At 38.2% G+C, this 14,791-nt stretch overlaps 1 pseudogene; it reads right to left on the bottom strand.

The window, feature by feature from the left end:
* Positions 1-12,761: 12,761 nt before the first annotated feature.
* LOC148117954 (olfactory receptor 14C36-like) lies at positions 12,762-13,787 on the bottom strand (annotated as a pseudogene).
* Between the last annotated feature and the right edge of the window lie 1,004 nt (positions 13,788-14,791).

Genomic DNA, 14,791 nt, shown 5'->3' with positions numbered 1-14,791 from the left:
ATTTGTCAAATGTTTTATTTGCAAGATTTTATATTTCTTCCCAGTTTGATTATTACTCTTTCTTATGGGACCTGCCACATAAGTGATTCATCTGCCTACATCCCTCCACTGTTCAAGAATGGTTTACAGAAAGTAATAAAGATGAGTCGGTAGTCTTTGTGGAAGATGTAAAAGACTGATGATAATAAATTGGAAACATCTTGATTAAACCATCTTTTCTTCAGCTTTTAATAGAGAGTGTCCCTGGATAGAGGTAAATAAAATGCTAAACCTCAGAGTTGAGTAGCAATTTCTCTCAAAGTTTAAGACAATAAAATGCAAATTAAATTATGGGAGGAAGATTAAGTTTTTATATCTCTTTTAAGATTTCAATGGGATATTTGCAGTAGTTTAAGTAATGAACTATATAATTCGGTGTTATTATTTTTTGATTTCTTGAGGAAAAATGTTAAGAAAAAGTTGACAAAAGATGATTGGTAAATTGATCAATTTTTGTTGTCCAACCTCATAGCAATCTCATACAAATGCAAGTTTGTGCCTAGAATAATAAAAAAAAGCCATTTCATGTTATTATCAGTTTTATGTATTTTATTTTCAGCATTTTTCTTTGACTTATGCATATTGATGTATAATAACTGTGTATTATATGGGGTAATAATATCTTTTGATACATGTATAATTATCAAATTGAGGTAATTTTGAATATATCTTTATAACCATCAGTCATGACTCTATAGTATAAATATTCAAAATCATTATTAATATTTGCTGACATAGACTCAATATTCATAAAAGAATAACTTATTTATTTATTTATTTATTTTTTTCATTTAAATTCTTTTATGTTTTTGAAAGTAATTTTATTAAATTTTAAAAGTTTCCATTTCCGCCCCTCCTCCCAACACCCTCCCACTCCCCCCACTCCCTCTCCTCCTCCCTCTTCGTCCCTAAGGGCAGTCAGGGTGTCCTGCCCTGTGGGAAGTTCAAGTTCCTTCCCCCTCCCTCCAGGTCCAGGAAGGTGAGTATCCAAACAGAGTGGATCCCCAAAATCCAGTATATGCAGAGGAAACAAGTCCCAGTGTCATTAACAATGGCTTTTCAGAAAGACTCCAGGCCAGCCACATTCAGAGAATCTGCTTGGATCACGTGCTCGTTCAGTCCCAGTCCAAATGGCCTTGGTAAGCTCTCATTAGATCCGTCCCCTTGTATCCGTGGGTGATAGCATCCCTCGCAGTCCTTATTTCCTTTTTCATTTTCTTCGTCCTTCTGCTCCTCATTAGGTCCTTGGGGGGCTCAGTCCGGTGCTCCAATGTGGGTCTCCGTCTGAATCGCCATCCATCGCCAGATGAAGGATCTATGGTGATAAGCAAAATATTCATCAGTATGGTTATGGGCCAAGGCCGGTTCAGGCACCCTCTCCTCTGTCCAGAGAACAATCTGGGGATCTCTCCTTGGACCTGGGATCCCATATATAATCAAGTCTACTGTAAACCCTAATATGACTCCCTTAGTTGAAATATATTCTTCCCTGATCCCATATTCATCCTTCCTCCCTCCCCCCCCATCCCGGTCCACGGAGCTTTCCCTAATCCTCCCCTACTCCCTTCTATCTAACCCTCTCCCCTTCCAGCAACCCTTCCCCCCCCCCCCCCCCCCCCCGCCATGCACCCGAGGTTACCTGGGACTCTTGTCTATTTCCTACCTCCTGGCGGATAGCTAAATAATCTTCATCAGGTTCATCTTCTTATTTAGCTTCTCTAGGATCTCAAATAATAGGCTCAAAAACCTTTAACTATGGTTAGAATCCACTTATGAGTGAATACATACCGTGTTCCTCTTTTTGGGTCTGGCTTACCTCACTCAGTAAAGCGTTTTCTATTTCCATCCATTTGCATGCAAAATTCAAGATGTCATTGTTTTTTACTGCTGAGTAAAACTCTAATGTGTATATGTTCCACACCTTTTTTAACCATTCTTCTATTGAGGGGCACCTAGGATGCTTCCATGTTCTGGCTATTACAAATAGTGCTGCTATGAACATAGTTGAACAAATGCTTTTGTAGTATGTTAGGGAATCTCTAGGGTATATTCCCAAGAGAGGAATTGCTGGGTCCTGAGGGAGGTTGACTCCCAGTTTCCTGAGAAACCGCCACACTGATTTCCACAGTGGCTGCACAAATTTGCATTCCCACCAACAATGGATGAGTGTTCCCCTCATTCCACATCCTCTCCAGCATAGGCTATCATTGGTGTTTTTGAGTTTGGCTATTCTGACAGGTGTAAGATGATATCTCAAAGTTGTTTTGATTTGCATTTCCCTGATCGCTAAGGAGGTTGAGCATGACCTTAAGTGCTTTTTAGCCATTCGAAGTTCATCTGTTGTGAATTCTCTGTTCAGTTCAGTACCCCATTTTTTAATTGCGGTAATTAGGGTTTTAGAGTCTAGTTTCTTGAGTTGTTTGTATATTCTGGAGATCAGACCTTTGTCTGATGAGGGGTTTGTGAAGATCTTCTCCCAGTCGGAAGGTAGCCTTTTTGTCTTACTGACAGTGTCCTTTGCTTTTCAGAAGCTTCTCAGTTTCAGTAGGTCCCATTTATTTATTGTTTCTCTTATTGTCTGTGCTCCTGGGGTTCTGCTTAGGAGGTGGTCTCCTGTGCCTATATCTTGTAGACTACTTCCCACTTTCTCTTCTATCAGGTTCATAGTGGTCGGATTAATGTTGATGTCTTTAATCCATTTGGACCTGAGTTTTGTGCATGGTGATAGATATGGATCTATTTTCATTCTTCTACAGGTTGACATCCAGTTATGCCAGCACCATTTGTTAAAGATGCTATCCTTCTTCCATTGTATACCTTTAGCTCCCTTGTCAAAAATCAGGTGTTCATAAGTTTGTGGGTTAATACCCGGGTCTTCTAATTGATTCCATAGGTCGACTTCTCTGTTGTTATGCCAATACCAAGCTGTTTTCAACACTGTTGCTCTGTAATAGAGTTTGAAGTCAGGGATGGTAATGCCTCCAGAAGTTCCTTATTGTATAAGATTGTTTCGGCTATCCTGGGTTTTTTGTTTTTCCATATAAACTTGATTATTGTTCTCTCAAGGTCTGTGAAGAAGTTTGATGGGATTTTGAAGGGAATTGCATTGAATCTATAGATTGCTTTTGGAAGAATTGCCATTTTTACTATGTTGATTCTCCCAATCCAAGAGCAGGGGAGGTCTTTCCATTTTCTGGTATCCTCCTCAATTTCTTTCTTCAAGGACTTAAAGTTCTTGTCAAATAGGTCTTTCACTTCCTTGGTTAGAGTTACCCCAAGATATTTTATGCTATTTGTGGCTATCATGAAAGGTGATGTTTCTCTGATTTCGCTCTCTGCTTCTTTATCCTTTGTGTACAGGAGGGCAACCCATTTTTTGGAGTTGATCCTGTATCCTGCCACATTACTAAAGGTGTTTATCAAGTGTAGGAGTTCTTTGGTAGAGTTTTTGGGGTCGCTTATGTACACTATCATATCGTCTGCAAATAACGAAAGTTTAACTTCATCCTTCCCAATTCGGATCCCCTTGATCCCCTTATGTTGTCTAATTGCTATTGCTAGAACTTCAAGCACTATATTGAAGAGGTATGGTGAGAGTGGACAGCTTTGTTGTGTTTCTGATTTTAGTGGAAATGCTTTGAGTTTCTCCCCATTCAATTTGATGTTAGCTGTCGGCTTGCTGTATATTGCTTTTATTATATTTAGGTATGATCCTTGTATCCCCAGTCTCTCCAACACCTTTATCATAAATGGGTGTTGAATTTTGTCAAATGCTTTTTCAGCATCCAATGAAATGATCATATGGTTTATTTCTTTCAGTTTATTTATATGATGGATTACATTGATAGATTTGCGTATGTTGAATCAGCCCTGCATCTCTGGGATGAAACCCACTTGATCAAAATGGATAATTTTTCTAATGTATTCTTAGATTCGGTTTGCCAGTATTTTATTGAGTTTTTGCGTCAATGTTCATGAGTGAGATTGGTCTGTAATTCTCTTTCCTGGTTGTGTCTTTGTGTGGTTTTGGTATCAGGGTAACTGTAGCTTCATAAAAGGAGTTTGGCAATGATTCTTCTGTTTCTATATTGTGAAATACATTAAGGAGTATAGGTATTAGCTCTTCCTGGAAGTTCCGGTAGAATTCTGCATTGAAACTATATGGTCCTAGGCTTTTTTTGGTAGGGAGATTTTTAATAACTGCTTCTAATTCTTCACGACTGACAGGTCTATTTAGATTGTTCCCCTGTTCTTGGTTCAACTTTGGTGTATGGTACTTATCTAAAAAAATGTCCATTTCTTTTACATTTTCCAACTTTGTAGCATATAAACTTTCGTAGTAAGATCTAATGATTCTCTGAATTTCCTCTGTGTCTGTGGTTATGTCCCCCTTTTCATTTCTGATCTTATTAATTTGCATGTTCTCTCTCTGCCGTTTGATTAATTTGTATAGGGGTTTGTCGATCTTGTTGATTTTCTCTAAGAACCAGCTTTTTGTTTCATTGATTCTTTGGATTGTTTTCTGTGTTTCTATTTTGTTGATTTCAGCCCTCAGTTTGATTATTTCCAGTCTTCTAGACCTCCTGAGTGGATCAGCTTCTTTTTTTTCTAGAGCTTTCAAGAGAGCTGTTAAGTGTCCAATGTGTGCTTTCTCCGTTTTCTTTAATTGGGCACTTAATGCAATGAACTGTCCTCTTAGCACTGCTTACAAAGTGTCCCATAGGTTTGAGTATGGTGTGTCTTTATTTTCGTTCAAATCAAGGAAGACTTCAATTTCTTTCTTTATTTCTTCCTTGACCCAGGGGTGATTCAGTAGTTGACTGTTCAACGTCCATGAATTTGTTGGCTTCCTGGGGATAGCACTGTTCTTGAATTCTAACTTTAATCCATGGTGGTCTGACAAGACACAGGTGGTTACTAATATTTTTTTGTATCTGTGGAAGTTTGCTTTGTTACCCAGTATGTGGTCAATTTTTGAGAAGGTTCCATGAGCTGCAGAGAAGAAGGTATATTCTTTTCTATTTGGGTGGAATGTTCTATAGATGTCTGTTAAGTCCATTTGATTCAACACCTCCAATAATTCTCTTATTTTTCTGTTAGGTTTCTGTCTGATTGACCTGTCCATTGGTAAGAGAGGAGTGTTGAAGTCTCCCACTATTAGTGTGTGTGGTTTGATGACTGCCTTGAGTTCTAGAAGTGTTTCTTTTACATATTAGGAGACTTTATATTAGGGGCATAGATATTCAGGATTGAGACTTCCTCCTGACGAATTGTTCCTGTTATGAGTATGAAATGTCCATCTCCATCTCTTCTGATTGATTTTAGTTTGAAGTCAATTTTGTTGGAAATTAGAATGGCCACACCTGCTTGTTTCTTAGGTCCGTTTGATTGAAAACCCTTTTCCCAACCCTTTACTCTGTGTAGATGTCTGTCTTCGTGGTTGAGGTGTGTTTCTTGTAAACGGCAGAATGTTGGATCCTGTTTTCGTATCCAGTCTCTTAGTCTGTGCCTTTTTATAGATGAATTGAGTCCATGAATATTAAGTGATATTAATTACCAGTGGTTGTTGACTCCGGTTATTATTATTTTTTGTTTGTTTAATAGAGTGTGTATGTGTCCCTTCTTTGAGTTAAGCTCGTGAAGGGTCGCTAGTTGTCTGAGTTATTGTAAGCAGTGCTGGCAATGTTGGATTCCTTGGGTTGCGATTTTCCTTCTATTACTTTCTGTAAGGCTGGGTTTGTGGCTACAAATTGTTTAAATTTTTCTTATCCTGGAATATTTTGTTTTCTCCATTGATAGTGAACGATAGCTTAGCTGGGTATAGTAGTCTGGGTTTGCATCCATGGTCTCTTAGTTTCTGCAGTACCTCTATCCAGGACCTTCTGGCTTTCATGGTTTCCATAGAGAAGTCCGGTGTGAGTCTGATAGGTTTACCTTTATAAGTTACTTGCCCTTTTTCCTTTGCAGCTCTTAATATTCTTTCTTTAATCTGTATGTTTTGTGTTTTGATTATTATATGGCAGGGGGATTTTTTTTTATGATCTAGCCTATTCGGTGTTCTGTATGCTTCTTGAACCTTCATAGGAATATCATTCTTTAGGTTGGGAAAGTTTTCTTCTATAATTTTGTTGAATATATTTTCTGGGCCTTTGATCTGCAGTTCTTCTCCTTCTTCAATCCCTATTATTCTTAGATTTGGTTTTTTTATTGTGTCCCAGATTTCTTGAATGTTTTGTGATGAGAATTTCTTGGATTTGCTGTTTTCTTTGATCAGAGCATTTATTTTCTCTATGGTATCTTCAGAATCTGATATTCATTCTTCCATCTCTTGTATCCTATTGGTTATGCTTGATTCTGTAGTCTCTGTTCGTTTACCTAGATTTTCCATATCCAGCTGGCCCTCGTTTTGTGTTTTCTTCATTGCCTCCATTTCAGTTTTCAATTCTTGAACTTTTTCCATTACCTGTTTGATTGTTTTTTCTTGGTTTCCCAGTGTATCATTCATGGATTTACTCATTTCTTCGAACTTTTTGTTATATTTCTCATCCATTTCTTTACTCATTTCTTCAATGTTTTTGTTATACTTCTCATCTAGTTCTTTAAGGGAGTTATTCATATCCTGTTTAAGGGACTCTATTGCTTTCATAATGGCATTTTTTTCCTCTTCTTCTGAATTCAGAGGTTCAAGTCCTTCTATTGTAGGGTCATTGGGATCTGGTTTTTTCATGCTGTTTTTTAGATTGTTGGAGGAGTTCTTGCCTTGGCGTCTGCCCATCTCTTCCTTCAAATGCTCTCTATTGGATCTTCTAGTACCAGGACAGGTTCCCTTGTTGGGCAGGGACTTCACTGACAGAATGTCTACCTTTCCTCAGGCAGTCTATTGAAACACAAGCACTCCCTCCTGCCGTGTTGCACTCACAGCCCAGGCCCAGCGAGCAAGGGAGTTGCTCTGGGGAGATCTTGTGGCCCCAGAGGGAAGGACGGAAGAGAGGAAGGTGTACCTGGATAAAGGCTGGGACGGGATTCAGGAGAGCTCAGCAGGGAGGAGCTGCCTCTGCCTGGTGACCAGAAAGTCGAGGGGGGCGGGGAAAGTCCGAAATCCTCCTAGTCGAAGCCCTCGGGCCAGTAGCAAACTCACCCCTCCTCCAATGGATGTCTGCTAGATTCACTGTCTCTTGCTGGCCAGGAATGTGGCTGAGCTGAGACAGAGCTTGCCTGTCTGCTTGTCGTTAGCTAGGCTCTCAAAGCACAGGAACTTCCCCTGCCAGACTGAACACACAGCCCAGGCCCAGCATGCAAGGGAGCAGCTCTGAGGAGATCTTGTGGCCCCAGAAGGGAGGGGGGAAGAGAGGAAGGTGTACCTGGATAAAGACTGGGACGGGATTCCAGAATAACTTATTTATAATACTTAAATGGATTCAGGACTTTACTAAAACCATGAAATTTTTTGCCAAACTACTTATGACCATAGACTTAAAATTAAAAGTATCATTTATATCACATTAAATGCTATTTATAAGAGTTAAGGTCCCTCAGCTGTAGGAGTTCTTTGGTAGAGTTTTTGGGGTCACTTATGTATACTATCACATCATCAGCAAATAACGAAAGTTTAACTTCATCCTTTCCAATTCGAATCCCCTTGATCTCCTTATGTTGCCTTATTGCTATTGCTAGAACTTCAAGCACTATTTTGAAGAGGTATGGAGAGAGTGGACAGCCTTGTCGTGTTCCTGATTTTAGTGGAAAGACTTTGAGTTTCTCTCCTTTCAATTTGATGTTAGCTGTCGGCTTGCTGTATATTGCTTTTATTATATTTAGGTATGATCCTTGTATCCCCAGTCTCTCCAACACCTTTATCATAAATGGGTGTTGAATTTTGTCAAATGCTTTTTCAGCATCCAATGAAATGATCATATGGTTTTTTTCTTTCAGTTTATTTATATGATGGATTACATTGATAGATTTGCATATGTTAAACCAGCCCTGCATCTCTGGGATGAAGCCTACTTGATCATAATGGATAATTTTTCTAATGTGTTCTTGGATTCGGTTTGCCAGTATTTTATTGAGAATTTTCATGTTGATGTTCATGAGTGAGATTGGCCTGTAATTCTCTTTCTTGGTTGTGTCTTTGTGTGGTTTTGGTATTAGGGTAACTGTAGCTTCATAAAAGGAGTTAGGCAATGACTCTTCTGTTTCTATATTGTGGAATACGTTAAGGAGTATAGGTATTAGCTCTTCCTGGAAGTTCTGGTAGAATTCTGCATTGAAACCATCTGGCCCTGGGCTTTTTTGGGTCGGGAGGTTTTTGATAACAGCTCCTAATTCTTCACGACTAACAGGTCTATTTAGATTGTTCACCTGTTCTTGGTTCAACTTTGGTATATGGTACTTATCTAAAAAAAGTCCATTTCTTTTACATTTTCCAACTTTGTGGCATATAAACTTTCGTAGTAAGATCTAATGATTCTCTGAATTTCCTCTGTGTCTGTGGTTATGTCCCTCTTCTCACTTCTGATATTATTAATTTGCATGTTCTCTCTCTGCCGTTTGATTAATTTGTATAGGGGTTTGTCAATCTTGTTGATTTTCTCCAAGAACCAGCTTTTTGTTTCATTGATTCTTTGGATTGTTTTCTGTATTTCTATTTTGTTGATTTCAGCCCTCAGTTTGATTTTTTCCAGTCTTCTAGACCTCCTAGGTGGATCAGTTTCTTTTTTTTCTAGAGCTTTCAAGTGAGCTGTTAAGTCTCCAATGTGTGCTTTCTCCGTTTTCTTTAATTGGGCACTTAATGCAATGAACTTTCCTCTTAGCACTGCTTACAAAGTGTCCCATAGGTTTGAGTATGTTGTGTCTTTATTTTCATTCAATTCAAGGAAGACTTTAATTTCTTTCTTTATTTCTTCCTTGACCCAGGGGTGATTTAGTAGTTGACTGTTCAACTTCCATGAGTTTGTTGGCTTCCTGGGGGTAGCACTGTTCTTGAATTCTAACTTTAATCCATGGTGGTCTGACAAGACACAGGTGGTTGCTAATATTTTTTTGGTATCTGTGGAAGTTTGCTTTGTTACCCAGTATGTGGTCAATTTTTGAGAAGGTTCCATGAGCTGCAGAGAAGAAGGTATATTCTTTCCTATTTGGGTAGAATGTACTATAGATGTCTGTTAAGTCCATTTGATTCAATACCTCCAATAATTCTCTTATTTTTCTGTTAGGTTTCTGTCTGATTGACATGTCCATTGGTAAGAGAGGAGTGTTGAAGTCTCCCACTATTAGTGTGTGTGGTTTGATGACTGCCTTGAGTTCTAGAAGTGTTTCTTTTACATAAGTAGGAGACTTTATATTAGGGGCATAGATATTCAGGATTGAGACTTCCTCCTGACGAATTGTTCCTGTTATGAGTATGAAATGTCCATCTCCATCTCTTCTGATTGATTTTAGTTTGAAGTCAATTTTGTTGGAAATTAGAATGGCCACACCTGCTTGTTTCTTAGGTCCGTTTGCTTGAAAACCCTTTTCCCAACCATTTACTCTGAGTAGATGTCTGTCTTTGTGGTTGAGGTGTGTTTCTTGTAAACGGCAGAATGTTGGATCCTGTTTTCGTATCCAGTCTCTTAGTCTGTGCCTTTTTATAGATGAATTGAGTCCATGAATATTAAGTGATATTAATTACCAGTGGTTGTTGACTCCGGTTATTATTATTTTTTGTTTGTTTAATAGAGTTTGTATGTGTCCCTTCTTTGAGTTAAGCTCGTGAAGGGTCGCTAGTTGTCTGAGTTATTGTAAGCAGTGCTGGCAATGTTGGATTCCTTGAGTTGCGATTTTCCTTTTATTACTTTCTGTAAGGCTGGGTTTATGGCTACGAATTGTTTAAATTTGTTCTTATCCTGGAATATTTTGTTTTCTCCATTGATAGTGAACGATAGCTTGGCTGGGTATAGTAGTCTGGGTTTGCATCCATGGTCTCTTAGTTTCTGCAGTACCTCTATCCAGGACCTTCTGGCTTTCATGGTTTCCATAGAGAAGTCCGGTGTGAGTCTGATAGGTTTACCTTTATAAGTTACTTGCCCTTTTTCCTTTGCAGCTCTTAATATTCTTTCTTTAATCTGTATGTTTTGTGTTTTGATTATTATATGGCAGGGGGATTTTTTTTTATGATCTAGCCTATTCGGTGTTCTGTATGCTTCTTGAACCTTCATAGGAATATCATTCTTTAGGTTGGGAAAGTTTTCTTCTACAATTTTGTTGAATATATTTTCTGGGCCTTTGATCTGCAGTTCTTCTCCTTCTTCAATCCCTATTATTCTTAGATTTGGTTTTTTTATTGTGTCCCAGATTTCTTGAATGTTTTGTGATGAGAATTTCTTGGATTTGCTGTTTTCTTTGATCAGAGCATTTATTTTCTCTATGGTATCTTCAGAATCTGATATTCATTCTTCCATCTCTTGTATCCTATTGGTTATGCTTGATTCTGTAGTCTCTGTTCGTTTACCTAGATTTTCCATATCCAGCTGGCCCTTGTTTTGTGTTTTCTTCATTGCCTCCATTTCAGTTTTCAATTCTTGAACTTTTTCCATTACCTGTTTGATTGTTTTTTCTTGGTTTCCCAGTGTATCATTCATGGATTTACTCATTTCTTCGAACTTTTTTTATATTTCTCATCCATTTCTTTACTCATTTCTTCAATGTTTTTGTTATACTTCTCATCTAGTTCTTTAAGGGAGTTATTCATATCCTGTTTAAGGGACTCTATTGCTTTCATAATGGCACTTTTTTCCACTTCTGGATTAAGAGGTTCAAGTCCTTCTATTGTAGCTTCGTTGGGATCTGGTGTTTTCATGTTGTTTTTCAGATTGTTGGAGGAGTTTTTTCCTTGGCATCTGCCCAACTCTTCCTTCAAATGCTCTCTATTTGATCTTCTGATACCACATCAGGTTCCCTTGTTGGGCAGGGACTTCACTGACAGAAGGCCTACCTTTCCTCACCCAGGCTATTGAAACACAGGCACTCCCTCCTGCTGGGTTGCACTCACAGCCCAGGCCCAGTGCTCAAGGCAACTGAGCTGGAGAAATCCCCTCCTCTGATTGATGCCTGCTAGAAGATCACTGCCCCTTGCTGGCCAGGAATGTGGCTGAGCTGACACAGGGCCCACCTGTCCTCAGGCAGGCTATCAAAGCACAGGAACAGCCTCTACTGGGTTGTGCTCACAGCCCAGGCCCAGAACTCAAGGCAGCTGCGCTGGGGAGATCTTATGGTCCCGGGGGGAAGGGAGGGAAGAGAGGAAGGATGAACAGTAGGATGAGAGTCGGGAGAACTCAGCAGGGTAGAGCCACCACTGCAGTGTTACCAGGAAGTCAAGGGGGTCGGGGAAGGTCTGAATTCCTCCTTGCCAGGCTTGTGCCATGAGCCAGGAACACACTCACCCCTCCTACAATGGATGTCTGCTACTGATAATCGTCTTTCTGAGTCTGGGTTACCTCACTCAATATGATGTTTTCTAGCTCCATCATTTGCCTGCAAATTTCAAGGTGTCATTATTATTTTTTTTTGCTGTGTAGTACTCCATTGTGTCAATGTACCAATTTTCCTTATCCATTGTTCAGTCGAGGGGCATTTAGGTTATTTACAGGTTCTGAATTTACAAACAACTATACACAGTTGAGCACATATTCTTGCAGGAAGATTGAGCATTCTTTGTATATATACCCAAATGTGGTATTTCTGGGTCTTGAGGAATGTTGTATCCTAATTTTCTGAGAAATCAACACACTGACATCCAAAGGGGCTGTTCCAGCTTACACTCCCAACAGCAATGCAGGAGTGTTCCCTTTACTCCACAACCTCTCCAACAGAGTTTTCATCAGCGTTTTTGATCTTGGCCATTCTTACAAGTGTAAGATGGAATCTCAGAGTTGTTTCGATTTGCATTTCTCTGATGACTAAGGATGTAGAGTTTTTCCTTAAGTGTCTTTTAGCCATTTTAGATTGCTCTGTTCAGAGTTCTCTGATTAGGGCTGTACTCAATTTTATCATTGGATTATGTGTTCTTTTGGTAACCAATTTCTTGAGCTCTTTCTATATTTGAGACATCAGACCTCTTTCTGATGAGGAGTGGGTGAAGATCTTTTCCCATTCTGTAGGCTGTCATTTTATCTTGTTGATCATTTCCTTCGCTACACAGAGGCTTTTTAGTTTCAGGAGGTCCCATTTATTAATGGATCAACAAACAACTCCTGGGATAATGTACATACCAAGTAGTAGACAGATAACAATAAACTCAAGGGCATTCTTTGAGGTTCAATGACTCACAATTTTTTTGTCCAGGAATTTTAATTGTTTGTTTTCTGTTTTTAAAAACTTACTGTTTTCTAATTTTCATTTAATATATGTAAACACACACATATACATACATACACATATATATATATATATATATATATTTATGACTGTCCTTTTCATGGGCTCTTTTCCATTAGTTTATTTTATACTATGCTGATGAACTAGTTTTTGTTTTATCATATCTTATTTTATTTTATTATTTATCCTTAGAAGTCTGCTTGTTTTCTAATGAGAGCAGAAAACAGAAAACTCCAAATGGGAAAACAGGTGAGGTAGGCCTAGGAGGAGTAGAGAAAGAGTTAAGTGCAATCAGTATACATTTTTTTAAAAAAACTTATTTTGTCAATAAAAGGGAAATGCTTTGTGGTGTGTGCGTTTGTCTATTAGTGTGTGAATATATATATATATAGTTGTGTGTGTGTGTGTTTAGTCAGTTTTCTTAATAATGTAAACCGTGAACAATAGAAGTTTTCTTTATTTTCTCCTGAGGAAAAAAGCTCTTAACATTACTTTCTTCACAGACTCTTTTATCTGTTTGTTTCTAAGACTGTAGATGATAGGATTTAAGAATGGTGGAAAAACAGCATAAAATACAGAAAGAGCAATCTCCTGAACTACTTGTGAGGTTACTGGAAGTCTTAGATACACATAGGCACCAGAACTAAGAAACGTAGACACCACAATAATGTGAGGGACACAGGTGGAAAAGGCCTTCCCTCGCTCTCCTTTGACAGGAACCTTCAACACGGTTGACAATATGTGAACATATGATATGACAATGAATATAAAGCAGCTACCACTGAGCCCAATGGCTGTCAGGAGAATTAAGAGTTTGTTGTTAAAGGTGTTTGAGCAAGAAAGTTTCAGTAATGGGGGGATATCACAGAAGATCTGAGAGACAACATTGGAGTGACAGAAGGAGAGCTGGAATGTTTCGATAGTGTGTATACTTACAATGACAAGACAGCTAAATAGGGAGGCCAGTGTCATCTGAACACAGAATTGGTGGTTCATGATTACAGGATGAAGGAGAGGTTTACAGATGGCCACATAGCGGTCCTGGGCCATGACAGTGAGAAAGAGAATCTCTACACATGCACAAAAGAAGACCAAAAAGACCTGTGTTGCACAGCCAAACACAGAAATATTTCTGTGGCCAGTGAGAGAGTTGACACACGCATTGGGGACAGTGAAACATAGCACATGTCTAAGATGGACAAATTCCTGAGAAAGTAGTACATGGGTGTGTTCAGGGCCTGGTCAACTGTGGTAACAATGATGATGATCAGGTTCCCTAATAGGCTGCCCAGGTACACCAGCAGGAACAGAACACTGAGTAGGAGCCTTAGCTCCCAAGTCTCTGCAAAAACCTCCAGGAGGAACTCGGTCACCAGAGTGGAATTGGTCATGATCTCAAAGTACAGGTTTTTCTACAAAAGATAAGCAACAACAAAGAATAACAAAATAATTGATAAATCACTACCATCTTTCTTAATGTTCTTTATTCCTGTTTCCTAAGTCTGGTGTTTATGTGTGAAAAATCAAAAAATAATATATTTGTTTCCTTGACTTCTTCACATTTTTTCTCATCAGCTTAGTTGTTAATAAACATATATGTCAGTGTTTCTGCTTATATGGTATGATGTTAAAAGTTTAGTGTTTGTTTTCATTATAATACCTATCTCATGCAACATATTTTATTACTTTTTTACTAGATGTAACTAAACTAAGTAAAATATTTCAACTGTTTAAATGGAGAGATATAGAGTATATAAAAAAGAATCATTCATGTCCTATTTATAAGAGTCCAACTAGGTTGAACTACACTTGTGGTTGAGACAGAAAAAATAGTTCATGCAGAGAGAAATTTAAGTAATCTAGAAGGACTATAGCTTTATCAAACATTAAAAAATTTAAGTTAAAAATTGTCACTGGAGTCAGAGATAATTACACAAAAAAGGGGTACAATAAGGAACTAATTACAATTACAGATACTATGCTTTGACCAAAGAGAAATTCAAGATAAAAGCAAGCTGACAGGTTTGAAATCAGTACCATAATAGAGGCAGCAATGGTTTGAATACTCAACTTTCAGTAATAAGTCACACTGAGAATTAATTGAATGTATATATGATAAGTTTCTCTTCCAGATAAACTACCTGCAACAACAATGGATGACCAAAGAAATTTAACATCTGTGATATACTTTAAAAATTGTGTTCATACACTTGATATGATTTATGTACATATTTACATATATAATGGTTTATCTTTTATGAGTATTTTCATATACATACACACACATATATATATGTGTGTATGCATATATATATGGAAAGATGGGAAAATGAGAGTGAAGGTCGGAGATATGGACATAACAGAACAGGTAAAGATAAAGAGATTAAGATGAACA

The sequence above is a fragment of the Myodes glareolus genome, chromosome 24, assembly GCF_982192425.1.
Source record: "Myodes glareolus chromosome 24, mMyoGla1.1, whole genome shotgun sequence".
NCBI lineage: Eukaryota > Metazoa > Chordata > Mammalia > Rodentia > Cricetidae > Myodes > Myodes glareolus.
Note: the sequence above shows the minus strand (reverse complement) of the source record. Positions and strands in the feature narration are given on the sequence as shown.